This window comes from Lepisma saccharinum, chromosome 7 (assembly GCF_977018435.1).
Source record: "Lepisma saccharinum chromosome 7, izLepSacc3.1, whole genome shotgun sequence".
Lineage (NCBI taxonomy): Eukaryota > Metazoa > Arthropoda > Insecta > Zygentoma > Lepismatidae > Lepisma > Lepisma saccharinum.
The window spans coordinates 31,883,410-31,905,047 of NC_139235.1; the positions used below are offsets into that span (position 1 = coordinate 31,883,410).

The following is a 21,638-nucleotide window of genomic DNA, read 5'->3' on the forward strand; positions in this document are numbered from 1 at the left end:
AGAATTCTGCTTTTATCTGGATTACAATTCTTTTGGTGCTTAACCCAATTGGGGCTGGATATATTCTTATTGCATTGATTACAATATTTTTGATTAGGCATTTTTGTTGTTGGTTTATTATATAAAATTTCTTGGGGTTCAAATCAAAATTCTATGCTTAATAAAAAAATATCAGTTGGGTTCAGCAGTGTGTTTTGTATATTTAGTGTGTGTGTGTGTGTATGTGTGTGAATATTTTTGGCTTTGGTATTTATATAAAATTTCTTGGGGTTCAAATCAAAACTCTATACTTAATAAAAAATATCAGTTGGGTTCAACAATGTGTTTTGTGTGTGTGTGTGTGTGTGTGTGTGTGTGTGTGTGTGTGTGTGTGTGTGTGTGTGTGTGTGTGTGTGTGTGTGTGTGGGTGGGTGTGTGGGTGTGTAGGTGTGTGTGTGTGTGTGTATCTTGGCTTAGTTTTAAGTGTAGCCAAAAAAAATATCAAGAGGGGCATATTTTTAACAAGCTTATGGACAAAAATCTCACAGAAGTGCCTTTTGTAAGTGTAGGCAAATCAATCTGAGGGGGGTCATCATTTCACAGAAATTCCCGAGGGCATTTTTACAAAAATCTTGGATTAGACAGGGTTCCACACTTGAGCAAAAACCTCATATGGGCATGTTGAGCTTGTTTTAAGTGTAGCCAAATCTGCCTGAGGGGGGCTCATCATTTCTCGTCCTGGTTATAGCATCAATTATACTACTCCTACAAGACATTTTGCACCTTCAAAATGATCAGCACCGTAATGTTTATGGAATATAAGTAAGGCCCTTTCAAGTAATTCCTTTTGTTTCCGAGGATCGCCTAAATCTCCATAAGCTTCACCTAAGTTTAAAACACATTCTGCAACGTCATGATGATCAGGATCGTAACGTTTCTCTTGTATTTGTAACGCCCTTTCAAGTAATTTCTTTTGTTCTACAGGTTCAACTAAAATTCCGTAGACGTTACCTAAGTTTAAAAGAGTAACAGAAACATCAAAATGATCAAGCGCCGACATGTTTCATTTTCAATGCTCTTTCAAGTAATTTTCTTTGTTCAAGGGGATCGCCTAAAGCTCCGTAGGCATTACTTAAGTTGATAAGGGTACCAGCAACTACAAAATCATTATCTCCGTAATGTTTCTCGATTATATGTAAGACCCTTTCAAGTAATTCCTTCTGTTTCAGAGGTTCTCCTAAATTTCCGTAGCTATTGGACAAGTTCTTTAGCGTGGAAGCAATTTTCAAATCATCAGGTAGAGGATACTGCTCCTGTATTCTTAGAGCTTGACAAAGTAACTCTTTCTGTCTTCTTGGATTTCCTAGGGTTTCATACATCCATCCCATTTTAATTAATAGATGCTCCAGGTTCAGTCGTTCGAAGTTCCCTTTATCGTCATCATTCCCACGTACGTTACAACCAAAGTAGGCAAGGAATGCTTCAAAGTGTGGTTTTACAGTATCATCCTGGCAGCATCATCCAATGTATGATTACGATATGGTACACTGCTTTCTAGTAACTTAAATGTCTCTCAAAATATGTGATTCGTTTCGTTCTTCTCTCGTGTTAATGTGCGTAACTTTCTGAACGAATTTGTGAACGTTCACTAGACCTTCTGTTACATCAATCATAGAATATTGTCTAAGTGTGTCAAATATATTTGGCAACTATTCACCTGCAGACACTCATTGTCCACACATTCTGAACATTTCTACAGAAATACTGTTTTCAGATAAATTAGCAATAATGTTTAGAACCATACTTGTTGCTCTCCATAATCAACATTTTCTTGTATCTTGTCAGTAGTAATTTTCCACGTTGTAAAAGTTGTTTTGGTGTACAGAACCAAACTATCATCTGGAAACTTATAGTTGAGTAATTTTTCAGATTCCTTCTAATAACGTTCTATGGAATATCTAATAGAGAATATTGATGAACCCATCATCTGTAATTTATTGTTCGTTTCTCTTATGTATGCAACTGCCTGCTGCAGAGCTAAGGGGAAATACTGCAACATTTCAGCTAATGTCTTGACATCATTTTATTCCGACTCCTCTACTAAAGTTACAGCTTTTCTAATGAACTCTTCTGCTTCTTCCTGAGTCAAAGTGGATAATGAAAGAACTTTTATGTTACCCCACTTCTGATTGCGGGAAGTTATAAGGATGTATGGTTTGTTAGTACCTGCAGGTAATGAAGACATGAACTGCCCTATACCGTTAGCTCCTTCTCTTTCACCTCTAGATTGTCCGGAATTGTCGAATACAAACAGAATTTTCCTCTTTGAGAAAACTTGATACACCTCATTCACAATGCATTTGATATCTCTTGGTTTTATATCCACGGTTTCTGTGCGAATTCCTAACTTGCTTGCCGCTAGTCTATGAAATGATTCACAAATTGTGTCATACTTTTCAGAGTCTAACCACACGACATTATCGTCATTGTCCTTGGAATACCTTTGAATATATTTTCTTGCTAACTCACTCTTCCCTATTCCAACTAGTTCACTAACTGAAGTAGATTGAGATATAACAGTGGTTTTGTCATTTCCTTGGTTCCTTTGCAAACCTTCGTGCAATGTGAGTACCTCTTCTTTTCTTCCTGTAAATAAGCTCAACTGGGTCTCTGACGTCAAACCATACTGAAACTGTAGCTGATTCCTCATAAAAGTTATTGTCTTGTGTGGGGATATAATTGTCGGTTTTCCACCACTTTTCAAATTTTTCTTGCTTTGTCACTGTCTTCTACAGTAAATTTTCCCTGTAAATCCTCCATGTCCGTTTCAGGATCAATATCATTTGGTAATGTTGGTGCGTTATCTTTGTCCTTTATACGACCAAAATTCTTTGGAAGGTTGATATTTGTTGTGGCTAGTTGTGATTTCAGATCTCCCTCAGAAAATTCAGTGACCCTTTTCTAGATTGAATTTCATGTAAGAACATTTGTTTGTAAGGACTGTCGTTTTCAGTTAAGAGGAATTGTTCCTTGAATTTTCCTTCATTCTCACCTATACTTTCAATTACATCTTTAGCTAGAGCATGGTGGTACAAATTCATGACACCTTTAACCACGCTTACACACTTTTGAGAAAAAAACATATTCGGCGAACTGCTCCGCTAGTTTCTGACAAGCAGATTAATTTTACAGTTTTTCTAGGATTTTCTCTCCATTAATTCCACGTAAATTGAGCTTGTAATAATTATTTTTATTGCCTATACATAGTATGTTATCTTCCTGAAGTTCAATCTCTTCAACACTTGGATCATTTGCCATGAAATCATGTGCGTTGTTAGTGAACAAAAAGAGCTCACAGTCTTCAAAATTGCCTCCAAATATTGGATGAGTTTTCATCGTCAGAAAGCACTCCTTAATCTTACGGTAGGCTGTGAAATATGTCGTCAGCTTAAAGTCTTCTTTACCTTTGTTCGAGAGCATTTCCTTTAGAGTAAGTTTATTCTTCTGTGGGTCATCTCGGTGGTTTGCTTGTAGGAATATGATCTTTGTCTTCACTGCTCCATTCTGGCCTACAAAGCGATATCTGAATACTATATCATCAAAATTGCCTGCCTCCTGCTAATGTGTGGCTAACAAGAAGTCTTCCATCTTGTTTTCCTCGCAGAGCTTTTTTCCTTTGAGAAGAAAATACATTGATAGGTAGATTTCATAAAGTTGACCACTCATTCCTGATGTACCGGGCCGTTTTTCATATGCCATGCGTTGTTGTCCATCCACAGAATATGTTCCTTTGTCTTCAGATGAATTGCTCACTGTTTCTTCGTCATGTCTGCCACCACCCTTTGACTTTTAAACTACTGCCTCCATTTTTGTAATCAAAAGTGGAATTTATGTAGGAATACAACTTTTCAAAATTCTAACTTTACTCCTGTGTTGGAGAAGAGTAGGTAATCACACACGCACACAATTCTACCAATGAACTTCCTGACAGCTGCTTATTTTCTTCTATATGAATAAAATCCATTACTTCTATATGTTGGATATAACCTAAGCATGTTTCATATCGGTTTTCACTGTACCCAATACTTTGTTTTCCATTTAAAACCTATCAACCTCTTTTATGTATGCATTGCTTTAATTTGAACGAATGTTGCAAATGTACCAATTCACTTCTAGGATCTTGTGTCGCACTTCGATTGAAAATAAGTGAACACACTCACATTCACTTTTCACTTGAAGTTTCTTGGCTCACTCGTGTTCAGTGGAAATTGCTGTTGTTTTTATTATAGCGCTTCATATAAGCTTTACCTTAGACACAAATGGCTTTCCTGAAGACAATCGTCCACTGAAGTGCAACCTAGAACCAAAAGTCAAGCAGAAGTGTTAATTATCTATTAGAAAGCCTCATTTATCACATAAGATGAAATGTCTAAACAGTCACTTAGCCACGTGTACTAACCAAAACGTGCCTTCCATCCTGCTTCGCCGTTAAAATCTAATAATGCAATATGTAATCCATCAGTTTAATTATACTTTTCCAATTTTGATCGAAAAGTTGAAATTCTTTTTTGGATTTAAAGGTGTGTGTATTCCAAGGATATGAGTAAAGATTAAGTTTTCCTTGACTCGTTTTTAAATTCCTATCTATTTCATCCACTTTATAAACATAGACTAATGAGATGTAATCAGCTGTATTAGCATAATAACATGCTAATTCGTCCAAAGAAGGCAAACCTGTACGAATAAGAGCTTAATATATAATTTTATTGAGCTACCAACCGAGATTGATTGATTGATTTCTTTTTGCATTTCTATCTCTTTTGACTAATCTAGAAGATGAGGATGAGGGATGATAAATGACCACTCCCTGCTCATGCAAATATTTTTTTTCATTGTGTACTCTACTTTTCATTATCTGCACACCAATAGCAACTCCCTGAACCCGAAGGGTATTCGCAGGAAATATTATCTCGAGTAAAGGGAAGAAGGATTTTTTTCAGTTACATGTCATAAGACTATGTCGTAATAATTTTAAAAAAATTCCGAGGGACTTAAGTAGCACCGTTGAACACCCATTTACATGTATGAATACCACATACACGTACAGTCACGGACACTTCTGGGTTGTAATGATCCGGTTGTAATGATCCCATTGGAAGTCAATGGCGTTGCTACAACTAGTGTTGCTCACGGGACGGGACAAACCTTTTGAAATTCGAGACGGGACGAGACAGAATGCAAGTCTCGTCTCGTTTTCGAAACGAGACGGGAGGGGACGGCTTTTGAAAAGTCTCGTCTCGTCTCGAATGTCTCGAAAAAATAAAATCAAAATATTTAATCAGTCGGAAATACTTGTTTGCTTGGAATAAAGTATTTCAATTAGAAACGTTGATAAGCGTGAATTAAGTCAAAATAAGACTATTCTAAAGAGAGTAATGAATGAATACCTAAATGTATTTTCAATACTCTTCCGAAACACAGCGTTACTCCCCATTTTTGTTTTTCAATTTATTCCAGGTTAATAATTTTATGTTACGATAGTACTCCAGATACTAATACAATTCTGAATAACATCAAGTAAAAGGACAGGTAGAAAAGGTGGAAGGAGGGGCCGAAACATCGTGGAGTGTCTGAGTCCGAGATTTATCTTCTAAAAATAGTCTCAGCTCTATATGTTGGAAAGATAAACGGACCGACAAATAGGGTTTATTATTATTATTATTAATAATAATAAGAAGAAGAAGAAGAAGAATATTATTATTATTATTATTATTATTTAATTTTTACATCAAAGGGTGTACAGAAGTGAATGTTATTAGGAAGTAGGAAAAACATTGTAGGAAACATGGCAGTACAAATTGATAAGGAGTTGTTGGGGAAGTTATTAGGGAGTCCAAGATATTAGCAAGACTAAGAGAAGGAGATAATTAGGGACAAATAATCTTGCATTATCCCACTCCGAGCAGCTGAGAGCTAAAGAGAAGAGAAAATACTGAAAATATGGAAAGTACTAATTTGGTGATTTTAGTGTTTACAGGGAACCATGACAAGATTTTACTACATGATTATTTGCACGGGTTGCGAAATTATTAGAATGTTATGGAAATTTCGGAAATGTCATTGTTGAGAAAATTCTTGTTATTTCCCTCAGGCATTCCATAGGTGGTTGGATTCGATGTTTTTACGTCCGTTTCAAGATTATTTCCAATGCTTATATTTTATTTATTTATTTATTATTTAAGGAGAATACTATTCCTTGGATTGTAATAACGAAATACTGATGCTGATATAGAATAGATTTCATATGAAGGCAGCGCACTAAGTTCTGTATAATCGTCGTAGGAGAAAACTTTGTTATATGAGGGGACTCCCCCATGGTACAGTGGTAGCGTCGTTACCTTGTAAACATCACGAATATATTGCGGACCACAAGACATCATCTGTAGTACGGGGAAATTATTCTAATCGTGGTCGTTAGTGACAACGCTAATTAGTAAAAGACATTCAAAGTTGATTCAAGATTTGGTTGGTTGTTGATTTGGTGTTTTAAGTCCATTTTATGCACAGTAAGGCTAATCGGGACTGGACCTACAGTTTAAAGTGTCTCCACTGGGTATCGAACCCGGGAGAAAAGGTGATCGAAGAAAAACCGACACTACATGTCAGTTGTTGTGGATTCATCACGGTTTCGTACTATTCAGGGACTTGAATTTCGAGATTATGAGTCTGAGGCAAACCTTAACAAAGGGAATTTCTTCGATACCATTGAAGTTAATTTCAAAATGAGGGGTATTATTTGGAAATGTATTGAACTTGAATCTTAAAATGCAAATTACACTTAAAATTCGATTCAAAACATATCGCGGGCAGGTAAAAGAACGCATATTAGGATTTGCCACTCATCAATCATTAGATGCAGGTTCGCTCTTTCTCGTACATATCAAAATCGAAGATCTTGGTCCCACGAACTCCATAGGTACCTGTAATTGGGTAGCACAGACATACGTTGAAGTGGTAGAGTAAGAGTAATTAATGCCAGGGTCAGAATATTTCTTGTATTATGAGATAACTGTAACCTTTTTCAGATTTTTAATCCTGTGATAACATTTCCCTGCAAGATGAAACGCACAGTTTGCCCAAAACTCTTCAGCGTTACGAAGATGGCACGGAAGTACCCCACTTAATGGATTTCTTTGAAATCCTAGGAAAATATAAATTAGCATTTCACAAGGTTCACACTCTAGTTGGATTCTCTGTAACAATTCCAGTTTCCAATGCAGCGTGTGATTGTGAAAGAACCTTTTCGTCCTTAAAATCTTTGAAAAGGCTTGCTCGAAACAGGATGCTGGATGCAAACTGCCTTATTTGACTGTCCTTGCCATTGAGAAGAAATGTCAAGTCCTGGACGTACCGAAGGTGGGCAATGTACTTGCTCTAGCTAAACATAAAATATATATTGTTTAGCATAATCGAGGGTTACTTATTCCTGCCGAACTTACTAGAAAACATGGATTCTATTGGGATCATGCGGATTTGAATGATAGTATCAATGAAGATTTATGTACGCTACTACTTATAATAATGAGCATAAAATATTAATCAGGAACTTTATTTTTCGTCAACTGGATTTAACATCCTTCTTTGTTATTCAGCAAATATTCAATTCATCACCTTTTTTGACATTAATTTCCTTGCCAGGACAACTGTTTTTATGCAAATTTTGGCGATCTTAACTGCACGTAAGCTAGATATTAGCTAATATTCCTGCTGTTATATTACTATTCTTGTACCGTCTTTGTAACATTTCATGTAATAGTAATAATAGAATTAATTAATTTACATATTGAAGTGAATAGACCTATGAATTATACTTTATTAATGTATTAATTTAAACATTTGCTTAATTGTTGTCGTTAATGTTATTATTATTATTTTCTATGAAACACTTGGCTTGAACATCCCCCACAAAAATATATTTCTAGATGCGTGCCTGCCGAAGGATAAATTTTATCAAGCGGTGGTGGTATCGGGCTTAGAGGCTAAAGGAAAAACAAACAAGTATGTGCGTTATAAGCTGAACATAAGAAACAGCACAATATCACAAAGAAACATTTTATAAAACTTATGTCATAGAAGGAGATGTTTAACAATAAATGCTTTCTATTTGTAATATACTAAGTATTGCAATTTTAAATAGTCTTTTGTGTTCGTACCACACATTTAAAAACGTATTTGATGATCCCCAGCGTCAAGCTTAGAATTTAATGAAAAAATGTACATTTTCATAGTGCACGGAAATTCGACATTCAGAAAGAAAGAAGATCCAGGGGAAAACATTTCAAAACTTCCAAAAGGTATAGCAGTAATGAAAAAGAGCACTCACTTAAATGTACGATGGATAGACAGTTGTATGGAAGCGAGAAAAAACATAAGGCAGATTTCATAAGATACCTAGCAATCAGTAACCAACAAACTGCATTTTTTTATATTAATGTCCTCATGATTAACGAACCTTATTTATTCTCACTATGCAATGGGTAAAATATTTGGAGCTTTATCCCACTTTCCGGAAAAATATTTTGTTTCTGCTACTTTTGTCTTTTATTGGCATGATATCCCGGATCACTTTTTCGAGACGAGACGAGACGTGACAGAACCCTTCGAGACGGGACACGGGACGGGACAAACGAATACTTTCGAGACGAGTCAGTCTCGTCTCGTCTCGTGGGCAACACTAGCTACAACCCAGAAGTGTCCGTGACTGTACAAGCAGCAAATTTATCTAAGAAAAGAGTTATTTCCGTCACACCCCTCTCCTAAAATTGAATTGAACCTAGACTCTCTGTATTGGTATCGCGTTATGCTACTCCAAAATTACGAAAACAAAGATTTTTTCCTGTATATTGAAATAATGCATTTACTGCTGTCAACATCCATCGTTGTCATCTTCAAATTAATTCCCCTGTTTTCTGAAACTTTTACTAGCAGTAGGTGAAACGCTAGTTGTTCGTTCTATCATGTGAACATGCTGTATATAATACCTAGTCTTACATTTCCATAATACATGTACATTTGTGGATTATGGAAGGATAAGTGTTCACTTTCTGCCCAGGCTAACGACACTGTCCACTATTTTATCTACTTCTGTGATTTGCACGCGAACATATACGGGATGAAAATCTGCCTACTTGCCAAACTATCGGCGACACCACTGCGCGTGCGCGCGTGTGTGTGAGAGAGAGACATTTTACGCAACAAAATGTGCTTTCAAATACATTTTCAAAAATTGTTGTGGTTATTTTTGTTCATTTGAAGACAACATATAAAATATATATTCAAGCCTAACTTAACAGCTTCCTCACGTTTCAACCAACATTTAAAATGTGTAATAAAACTGTGCAAGTTCCAACTATGTGACCTCAGATGTTTTATGTTTTTGTCATCACAAAACATCAATATCTTGTTTCGTTGTTGAAATTATTTTGAAATGGATTTTATGTAATTGATATCTATTCTTGATGTACGCCCTCAACCCCTTCTTGAGCACAGCACTATTTTACTGTATACTTTCACCATCGTCGTAAGTTGAGCAATTTCATACTCCAAAGTAAGTGAATATGCGTTGAAACTGTGTTACAGAACAGTTTTGTCTGACCATTTTTAACCAATAATTTATCAAATACTCAGATGTCCACAGGGCTTTTTCGCTATGCTATTTATACCCGAGACCTGTTTCATGCAGGTAGAAAGCAGATCGTACTTTCTCCTCGACCTCTCCCCCCTCTCCCCCGGCTCATTACAGGCGCGCCGCTGTTATATCTGGCGCGGGAACCGGCTTCGTGGCAGCGACCCTTTGTTCCCGCGTTCTAGGAAGGAACTCGCGGTCAAACAACCAATTTGGCCTAGTGCTTGGCCAAGAAGTGACATGAAAAATTCCCCTCCATAGGCGTGCGGAGGCGGACGGGAGTCAAGGGGGGCAGTTGTCCCTCCAAATACTCTCACTTATAAATTTAGTGCAGAGAAATCTTAATACCGTTATTAAACAATACTATTATTGTCTTTAAAAATATATTTTCAAGCCGACGAAAGTTCCAAGCAACTATGGAGGATTTTTTTTCTATGCAAATGGACTATCTCACTTCGTTCTTCAGCAACTAAGACTCACACATTTTATTCGTTACATCAATATGAACGCATAATAAATTGGTTACACACTGGGTTTTGAATCTGCTGTACGAACTCATGTTTATATGTAAATTATTCTGAACTACAGAGAAGGCAAAAAAAGAGGGAGGGGAACAGAGAACTTTTGTGCCACGGAAGCTGGAATCCTTCTAATAAGAGTGATTTTCGGTGGGCCCGGACACACACGCCCCTGTTTAGTACCCATCAATACAATAAAACAGTGAGATGGAATGAAGTTTGTCAGACTGAAGTTTCATCAAGGCTTTGCCCCCCCTCCCTCACTTAATCAAAGGGTCTGCGCACGCCTATGTCTCCCTCCTCAAAGCAGCGAGTAGGGAAACAGGATTTTGTCAAAATAACCGTTCTGCGCTGTGCTACGACGACTCCATTATAGTCGTGAACAAGAGCCTGCTGAAGAGCTTGCTGGGCTCTCTGCAGGGTTGCCCGGTCAAGAAAAGTAAAACAACACGATATTTCAAAGGCAAAATTAATTAATTAGTTTTCGGGACATTGAAATATCAAAACGTAGTTCTCTAGAAACATCCTTTTTCAGTTGTCAGATAAAATTTGAAAATATTCTGTCGATCAGTTCTCGAGATAATCATGACCGAAGTTACCCCATAAGCTTACGCAGGCTTGACAAGATATATGCTCAATTATTCGCTGAGCACCTTAAAACGTTTTCTTTAAGAACGCAGGTCCACAAAACTGACCGTAACCAAAATAAATAAAAGTTGATTTATGGTTATTTCAATTCTATTACCCTTGTTTGCCAAATTATTTTTCATCGAAATTATTGTGAAATCGCCTTATAATTCAATCGGATCTTAATGAATGTGCCTGTACAAAATGCCTGAGTGTCAAGTAGCAGCAATCAGAATCCAAAATTTATTCTTTAATTTCTCCATAAACGTTATACAGATATTCAAGAAGTCTTCTCTGTGAAATGTAAATATGGATTAATTATTTGAAAACTGGAGATAATAATATGAATCATTTAACATGTTTTAGCCATATATCAGATCACGCATGATTAAACAACCTGTTATTTTTATGTTATAGTTAAGTTAGTGGAAGCAATTTGCACTCACCTCGTAACACAGCAGGAAAAGAGCAGATGAGTAATCCCAACTATGGCACGGTCTCCGGATCAGCAGGGGTCTTGAACTGATTCTGTTTCAGGTATATCCTCGAAGAACATGAACTGGGGGTTGAATTCTGTAGAGAAAAAGAAAACATTACTTACTGTTTTCACCAACATATTGAGTCCCATGGAGTGCAGGAATTAGAAAGTAGATTTACTCTCCAGGATGCGAGATCACTGAAGATTCGTGGGGGGAGTAACATCTTAATCTACACCACACGCACACACACACACACACACACACACACACACACACACACACACACACACATATATATATATATATATATAGATAGATAGATAGATAGATAGATAGATAGATAGATAGATAGATAGATAGATGTGTGTAATGTTAATAAATATAAAAGTAAATTACTAAATATTATTCTAAAAGACATTATTATACATATAAAGGAATTAACTTGTTACTTTTATTTATATCTGATATTTATAAGGTATCAAAGTATTCTTTTACTAACTGGTTAAAGGTGTCAATAAATTACAAAATAGTTGAAATAGTTTTATTATGTATACGTTTTGTTTAGTTTTTGCTTCATGTTAATATAAATTAATTAGATTTCATAGTTATATTTGATTTACATTCTTGTTTTACTTTCATTGGCCGTATGTGTATAATGTCATTGGTGTAGATCTGTTATTGTCTCTTGGACGAGAGAGAGAGAAAGCATTCAAAACACACACAAAAATACTACTTTGTGTGTGTTTTCGATATTATTCTCTTAATAAGTGAAGTATATTTGAAGTCAAAACTAATTGCTTACCTTGGCCTCGCCGATGGCGCAGTGGTAGCGTCATCGCCTTGTAATCAAGGGGTCCCGGGTTCGATACTCGGTGGAGGCACGTGCCACAGTGGGTCGGATCCCACTTTAAACCTTTGGCAAAGTCCCGATTAGCCTTACTGTGCAAAAAGTGGACTTAAAACACCAAACCAAAATTGCTTACCTTTTGTTGTTGTGCCCATCCCCCACCACCAAGGCCAATGGCGCATCCTCCCCCCAAAATCAGGTCATCCGACTTCCCCAAATAATATCATTCGCACTCTCAATCCATATCAGAATTCCTACAAAGTATTTAATTACGACAGAGTGTCTACCGAAAGTAACTTTTTTCTTAGCTTTTTATTACAAACGACGCAGCCGCTTTAAATTTAGAAGCAGTATACCAACACTAAGCATTATATATTTGAGAAGTGATGTTATTAATGAATATCGAGAATGTCGGTTGTGTTAGTACAACACTACCAGCGATGCGAGCAAGAACATTTTTGCATCCATTTCTTTGCATGCATTTAAGAATATTAATTTAATGGTGTGTCAATACTTTCATAAATCCCCATCCTCCTGGGAAGCAGATGGCAAGATCGAAGGCATGGGTAAGTGAAAGATGAACCCAAACGTGACTATGAAGGCATGTAACTTCTTAGTTAACGCTGTGGGAAATAAACCATTCCTTGCCAATTCTTGCTTCAAACTCGTGGTGGTAAGATAGGTGGATGTTTTTAACCCTCGTCGAACTAACGCCGGGTCAGGTATTTGCGAGGTTCTTGGAATAGAGGGATGAAGATCACTGTGAAATTAGCTTGGTTTTTTCTACGTTCAAGCGCGAAAGGGAATCAGGAATTTATACTTATCCTCTTCACTTCTGTCTTTCGTGTGACTGCCGGTATCGGCCAATGTTGGCTATTTATTTCCGCCGAAAGCCGGCCCCCGTGGCGGAGAGGGTAGCACATCGCGCTACGACGCCAGGGTTCGAATCCCGGCCTGGATGTTTGGGAGTGTACATTCATCAATTTCATCACACCATCACTCATGCCCATCCCCATCCCCATCCCCATTAGACAAAAGTGGCACAAAAAGCGAAGTAAAATAAAGCGAAGTAAAATAAAGCAAATCAATCAATCAATAATAATTTCCGCCGAGTTTAGATTGAGAACATACGACTTGGAATGACAGTACTAAGAAATATAAGCTAACCGGGACTGGACCTACATTTTAAAGTGGGACCCGAACCACTATGTGCCTCCACTGAGTATCAAACCCGGGATCTATTGATTACAAGGCGACGGCGACACCATCGGAGAGGCCCGTCTAAAGATTTATGTACACCACTACTTACAATAATGGACATATAATATTTATCAAGAAGTTTACTTTTCATCAAAAGGACGTACTATCATTCTTTTTGTTATTCAATAAATATTCATTGCTTTTACTTCTTTGCATAAATTTCCTTGCCATGACTGTTGTTTTTACATAAATTTTATCGGTCTTAACTACACGTAAGCTATATGATGAATATTTGCTGTTTTATCTCTGATTTTATATAACGCCTTTGTATTTATGTAATAACAATATTTTTTAGTCACGATAGAAAGAACAAAATAAGTATTAACGTTGTCTTTCCTCCGTTTTTTAGTCTGTGGCTACATACAACAATACTACATACGCATCGGAGAAATTATGCATGCACTAATTAACTAACTTTTATATTATTACAAAAAATTATATTAACGTTTAAATAGAAACAATTTTATTATATTTCTGAGACACTTGACTCGGACTGGCTCCCCAAATATACACTAGTGTCCAAAATTAAAGCAACAAACAGAAATCCTTTCCTCGTGTGACTTTTTTTTTTAATTTGCCAAGTTTAACCTGTTGCTATCGTGATCTTTTTGTTGATAAATCCTGGCACATTAAGGTTTGTTTATTTTCTATCTTAAACCAGTTGTCTATGACATCATAAATATTACTATCACCTGATCGGATTATGTGGTCAAATGGACACACGGGAAAGAATTTCCGTTTGTTGCTTTAATTTTGGACATTAGTATATATTTCTAGATACGTGCCTAGTGATGTGACGAGATGTATGACTCGGTAACTAGCCTTTTTATTTTATACTGGAATTATACAAGTATCGGTATCGACATCGGTATCGGTGGGTATCGGTCATGGCATCGGTATCGGCATCGGTATCGGCATCGATATCGGCTAATGGTAATATCGGCTCAGCTCTACAAAATACAGTCTTGAAAATTTAATGTTAGACCTCTCTCTTCACTACAGAAATTTTGAATTTGAATTTGAATTAAAATCTTTGGGTGCGTCAGCACTTAGGCTATTTTTCACCCGTCACGCTATACGGGGTCCAGCCCCTTATCATAACAAAAATAAAACCGTGTTTGAAAACTAAAATGTCCTTACCTTGCTTAAAAGCTGAGGCTAAAAAGGCGCTCAGCACAAATAAGGACAAAACACAGGACGACACAGAATTATACTGGCCATGGGGCCAGTCGCCAGACCCTCGTTAGTCTGCAAAATGCAGTCCAGGGTATACTACGTGGAAGTGCACTACAGAAATCCCTTGACAATCTAAGATTTAACACTTTATCGAGAGCTTCGTATCTCCCCCTTTAAATGTAGTACTCAATCCTACCACTAAAATTTCCATGCCAATTTTAGACATCCTGTTGATATTGAAGAGTGGATATTGCCTCCTTAAAAAAATTAAGACTCAGTCTCCACACCAGAATTTCCGCAACAGTCTAAGACAATAGTAATACACAAGAATTAGATACCCCTTCACTTTAATGATCAATCTCCCTCTAACTAATATATCTAGATACCTAAATAATCATAGACCTAGAGTTGGATACTGTCCCCCCAACGTTAATTCAGAATCCCCCACAGAACCTACGTGTCAATTAAAACCTAATATGTAAGAGCTGGATATTTCTGCCTCTCTCTTCCTTTGAAAACGCCCTTAAACACTTTCTTTTCTTCATCTAATGGATTAAATATGGTGCATTTAAGGTGTAAAATTTTTACATATATTTTGGAAAAGTATATAAATGTCGAATTTTACATTAATTGAAGGGAAAGAAATCCCCCCAAAATCTCTATGGCGCAGCCTACGTCATAATCCCCCCTGTGGGCACCCCTGAGTTGTCATAAAAAGAAATCTCCTCCCCAGAAAGATTTGTGGGAGGGACTTTTTAGGACAAGATTGTCGGGGGGGATTACCCTTAGTCTAGGGGTGCCCACTGCTGGGTTTGCGGACGCAGGTTGCGCCCACCCAATTTGGGGGTGGGTATTATTTTTTTGTTATGGAAATTTGACTGAATAAAAATTATATCGCTGGACTGAAGTTGAACTTCGTTAATATGTAATAATCAATTCGCATAATGCTAATATACTGCTAAGAGACGGGTAATAAGTATTGTTTGGGGGGAGGAGCAGTGCCCAGTTCTTATTAAGTTTTAAATTATCAGACGAATTCTTGTGGGGAGACTAAGCATTACATTTTTCGGGGGGAATACTATAAACTCTTGACTACCAATGTTATGTCTTAGGTTATCACGAGACGTCTACTAGGGGGGATTGAGAATTAAATTGGAGGGAAAAATCTCGGGGGAGATATCCCGATATTGGATATGAATGTTAAATCTTAGCTTGGCACGGACTTTATATAATAAGGGGGGTCGTACTTTAAAGTTAGGGGGGAGAGGGGAAATTTTAACACTTTGGTGTAAAATTCAAATGATGATCATTATATAGGCTGCCATTTTTCTATATAATTTGGAAGTCTCATGGTATCAAGTGAAGTTTACTCTGAATTATTTGCTAAGCGGATTGGCGGTGGGTGTCATAACCATCCGCCTTTGTTCCTTCACTCCTAAATCAAACATCGCATACATGAAAAAATAGTGAAGTAAAATAGAGCACCGACTATTAAACAAGAAGTCCACGGGTCCTTATTTTGCTGGCTCTTCTGCTCCTTTAGGATAATAAGGATGAGTGATGGTTAGACACAGCATTTGCTACGGGGGAGCGCCACAAGGTAAAGTGGTTGTTGAAGAAGCAAAAAGAAAAAAAATTGGAAGAGTAATGGTCGCGGCCCCTTGTGACGATATCCACTAGTGTTAGTATTATTGCCAGTTTCGAAATAAATACCCTAAAAATTTTCTTGCTCGCAATGCTACTCACGGTGTGCAAGGGCCGGTCGAAGGATGGGGAAACAGAGCGCTGGATGTCATCTCTCCTGAAAACCAGTATTATCGTTTACAGATAAAAGTAGATAATGTTTCATCGTTCACAATTTGTGATAACATCATGTACGAAAGAGACTATTTGGTTATCTGACCATTTATTTGATATTGTACCACTTTTTCGCCCCATTTCTTAGTGATGCACCCTTTTCGTTTTGGGAACCTTGTGAAAGTATTGACGCCCAATTAATTAAATTAACATTCTTGCAAGTTTGCAAAGAAATAGATATAAAAAAATGTTTCTCGCTTCGCTCGCATTTGTCAGTGTTTGACTTCTTGATAAGATGATTTTGAAGGATTATACTATAGCTGCATTACGATTTTATTTGTTTTGTTTTTTTAATTATTTATCGTCGTTTTTCTTCCATTTTGGGCTGATCGCGACAATGAGAATGAGTGATATGACACTTCACAAAGAAAACGCATGCCCCAGCCCTGAATTCGAAACCGTGACCCCTGCTAGTGCGCTGTGTAACCACTCCGCCACGAATAGAAGGTCGACTGCTGCATTATGAGTAATTAACAATATTCTTCAGTTTTGAAATTATAATCCTTAGTGTTTGTCTACTACTATATGAGGGTTGTTCGAATATTTTAGTAAATTTTCAGGAGATGATGCCACAGTTTATTAGATGAATAGATCACTTTCCAACAGCCCAAAAAATGCTTCTTCAACAGGTAAACCTCAATCGAGCGTCACAATGACAAAATTGCAGGAGTTTTGCCTCGAATTTATTCCCAATCCAGCCTATTCACAGGACTTGGCCCGTGCGATTTATTCCTCCAGGTGCATCATTTAACGATGTTCTATTATAAATACTACTGTATTGTCTATTCACTGTACTGTAATAATTTTACTAAATATACTACATAGTAACGCATTGTAAGTAACCCGATACAACAGAAAAGTATATAATGTAACTTGTCACAGGAAGTGAATTTTGCACTTCAGATACAATACAGAAAATTTTGATTATGGGATACTCTAAGCATAGGAGAATTTGTTGCAGAAGGTACCAAAATCTATTTTCACTATGTACGGCTCTGTGTATGAAACAACAATTGAATCAGTCACACGACCAAACCAGTTTTGGTTAAGGCAACTGCAGTACAATTATTTCGTTTACCCCACTGGAGTACGCAGGGTTTTGAGGGGGGGCTAATGGTGCTGCAGCTCCTGAAATTTTTATAAAATTATTTTTTTCAAATGGAAACAGTAAAGAACTCGGGAAAGGCAAAATGATAACTGCAAACTACCCTTAAAACAACCCTCCATTACCATTTTTTGTCTGAACAACTTTCAAAACGAAGTTAAAAATGATATTTACAAAATATTTTTATAATCTATATCCCGTCCCCTTCCAGAACGCAGCTATGTAATATCTACCTTTACAATTCCAGCCCCCACAGAAAAAAAATACTGCGTACGCCAGCGGTGTGCCCAGTTAGATTTTTCTATCTTATCATTAAGTTGCCGGCTTTTAAACATTTAATCCCCGTCCGTGCATAACTAATTTCCTGGCATTTCAAATTATCTAATCAATCAATGTGCTACCTTTCTGCATGTCGAAAATTTAAACTGTGAATCACTTGACAGACTATTGCATTCAAATTAAAATCAGTTACTACATATTTATCAAAATAATTTGGGGGGGGATTTATGATGAACAAATGTGTGGGGGGGGGAGAGATTGGTACTCTTGCCCCAGGCGGCTGGCCTTAGGAGTGAACATGTCAGGAAGTTGCCCTTTTTAGTTACCGCTCGTCAGGAGGACCTTGCACCTGTTGCGATTGTGTATGACTTAGAGACTGAGACACTGTCAACCATGATTTTCCCGACCCTTTGAATTCATGCTAACAAATTTATTGGTCAAGCCGATTCTGGTTAGTTTTTATCATTCTGTGGTTTGTTTGCACTCATTAGTAGGGCTCGCAAGTTGATGAAAAATCATTTTCTTTTTGGGTCTTGAACCAGAAAATGTTGTTTTTATTTTCTGTTTTCTTTTTTTCAGTTTTCGACCATTGGCTTTTATGTCATAATCCAGTAATTTCTTGCAGTTTTTGTTTAATTTGTTATCATTTTTGAGGTTTCTTTTTGCTCCCTGTTGTTTCGTGAATTTTAAATGCATTTGGTAGCATAGATTTCACATTTAGGTAAATTTCCTAACACGATATTTTTTAGCAAGTTGGCCATCAATCGAAAACATCGTCAATCCAAAAGCACAATAGTATTATTAACTGAAATCTTTGACTGTGGATTTAAATAATTAATTGTTATAAAGTTATTTTTCCTTCAGTAAACTTAAAACACTTTAGGTGAAGTAATTTTGAGGTTCCTTTGTTGGCCACTATTTTATCGCTTCAATATGCAGTTTTAAAGTAAAATTATTCACAACATAAAAAAATACTATAATCTGGTGCACTTGAAACACGACTGTACAAGGATGCTGAGAGACTACTGTATCATGCAAGACCCACTATGAAAGGAGGTGAATGACTTATAAAAAAAAATCGTGCTGTGTATTTTATGTAACAATGAAGTAAAAATAAAGAAAATCGCATTAGCACTTAATTATTTTTCCTTTTGACTCGGTAGTTTAAACAACCAAACAATGGGTTATTATCGAATTATTCAACTACTCTCTTGTAATTTATGAAAAAATCAAGCTCACATTTTATGAGCGAAATTTCTTTTCTGGTAATTTAAAAAAGAAATAGGTCATATTTTTAAATAATTTTAACGTCATTCTATATATATTAGGTCATCAACTTTCGAGCCCTACGTCATTAGTATCGCTGGATTGGAATAACTTGGGCATATTCTTACGTGGGAATATTTGTTTATTAAACAATCCTCGGCAGTCACGTATCTAGAAATATGTTTCGGGGGATCTGGACCAAGGGTCTTAAATTATTATTATTATTATTATTAATATTATTATTATAGTAATAATAATAATGTTTAAACTAAAATAATTATAATTATATTAAATTAATTAAAATTAAAATATTCAAATTAATTATTTTTAATTTATTTATTGTATTTTTATTACATGAATTGGTTAAAGGACGATATAAGAATAGTGATATAAACAACACGTATTAATTATCTAGCTTACGTGCATTTAAGATCGGCAAAATTTGTTAAAAAAAATAATTAAGAAAGTTGCCGTGACAACGAAATTGTCTAATAAATAAAAATAACAATATTTATTGAATATAAAAATAGGATGTTCCATCCAGTTGAAGAAAAGTAAAGTTCCTGGTGATATTATATGAATGTGAATAATAAATAATAAGTAATAAATCTTGCATAAATCTGCTTTGGTAGTGTCATTCAAAGTAGTATGATCACTATAATATCCTTGCCTTCAAATGAATTTGGCGGAAATGAATAACCCTCGATTAAACAACAAGTATATTTTCATTATTTAATTTTAGTTATCGTATTTTTCATTATTTGATTTTTGTATTTAGTAAGCCTTTCGGAGGGATCCGGACCCCCTGGACCCCCCCCCCACCTAAGTACGTCCTTGATCGCCTATGCATGTAATCAAACACAAGAGTCGTAATGACCTGTAGACATGACGCCATCTTGCATGACCTTGATTGTGTGTCCTTCCCTTGGGAAACTTTTTTGCTAACGGCCAGTTGGTTGCGAGGTGTAGATTAGCGTTCGGCAATTATTTCGATTTATTGTTTTCAAATGGTTACAAAGGATTCAGATTGTACACTTAATATCAACTAGACTATTTTCGGTTGTAGTTTTCGGTTTCAGTGATGGGGATATATGAATAGTGTATTTTGAATGCAACAACAATAAAGAGAAGAATCCTTACCTCAAACAGTTTCTCATCAGAAACGAACGTCCTTCTAATGAAGTGTGTTTCCGGATCTTCTGGAATATGAATTAAAATATTAGTCCAGGGAAGGTATCGAAGTGCAACAAACATGTTGGTTCAAACAATGATTAATGCAATTCATCTCAGGTATATCATGAGGTTCTAATTGTATGACATTAATTACTTTTAGAAATATTCCTCTTTAATGGAGGACGAGGGAAACAACTAAAGTTAATCCAATAACCAAGTAAAGAAATTAACGTAAATAAGGTAGTGTAAGACTAGTAATAAAAAGGATTAATATTTAAGACGTAAAAATTGTAGGTTTTGTGAAAAAATACTAAATTAGGACTAAATTAATATGAGGATTATTTGACATTTTGCCTGAGGGGCTTTAGACAACATAAACAGTGTGAATAAAAAATATAAATCCCAAATAACAATCAGTAACTAACTTATTCCATAAACAAAATTATGGAAACCAAACAACAATTGAATCTTTACATAATGATTATGTTCTATGCATTTAATATTCCAACGATTTAAACTTGGTTTCATCTAATTTAAAGAAAAGTTAGAAAGGTTCAGTTCTTATATTAAAAAAAAAAACTTACAAAGCCAGAAAGCGACAAATAATAAGCATAATAATGGCAATGAATATAATACTGATTAAAATAATAACAATAACAACTTAGGTTAATTCAAGGGTTTTTAACATTTTGCTTAAAAAGCAGTTTCCTTGTCCCGATAAATAAAATAATAAACGTCTGTGATTGTCCCATTTAGTGTCGCCCACGAGACGGGCCAGACTTTTTAAAATTCGAGACGAGATGAGACACGAGACGGGACGAGACGGCTCGTGAAAAGTCTCGTCTCGTATCGAAAATCTCGGAAAAAATATAAACAAAATAACTAATTAATTGCAAATATTTATTTATTCGGAATAAAGCATTTTCTTTGAAAACCCAAATCAGCTTTTATTACGATCCCCCCTTGAAAAATCCTAATTTGTTGCACGTTGTCCGTTACGAATTTCACCAGACTTTAGCCTCGTGTCCCACCTATCTTATCTTGCAAAATCCCTGTATCTTCTGAAATTTCAGAGCTACCACAAGGAAAAAACCTTGGACGAAAAGTCGCCGCGCAGCTTTCCCTTCTTCAGTTCAGCTCGGGCTCCCTCCCCTTCACGCGGGAGTATGGTGCACAGGAGGGTCTTGCGCAAAACGATCCGGAGGTAGTCACTGTCATTGTTTACTACGGCCTTGTTCCAGCCCTATTGGCGACAATCGTCATAAAATTTCTTGCCCAAACAGACCTTTCTTTCATTTGCGTCCCACTTCTCAAAATCCACAGCAGCCTCGAGTGCTGGTTGCAAACCCCAAAGATTTCGCACTAAAAACCTAGATAAAGGTAAAGT

General features: G+C 36.3%; 1 long non-coding RNA gene across 1 annotated transcript in view; it reads right to left on the reverse strand.

The window, feature by feature from the left end:
- LOC145990176 (uncharacterized) overlaps positions 1-20,279 on the reverse strand; it is a 66,240-nt gene extending 45,961 nt beyond the window's left edge. The window contains exons 1-2 of the long non-coding RNA XR_014441943.1: positions 20,219-20,279; positions 11,256-11,382 (exon numbers count right to left, since the gene is read on the reverse strand). This is a non-coding gene — a long non-coding RNA (uncharacterized LOC145990176). The remainder of the gene's footprint in view (positions 1-11,255; positions 11,383-20,218) is intronic.
- Between the last annotated feature and the right edge of the window lie 1,359 nt (positions 20,280-21,638).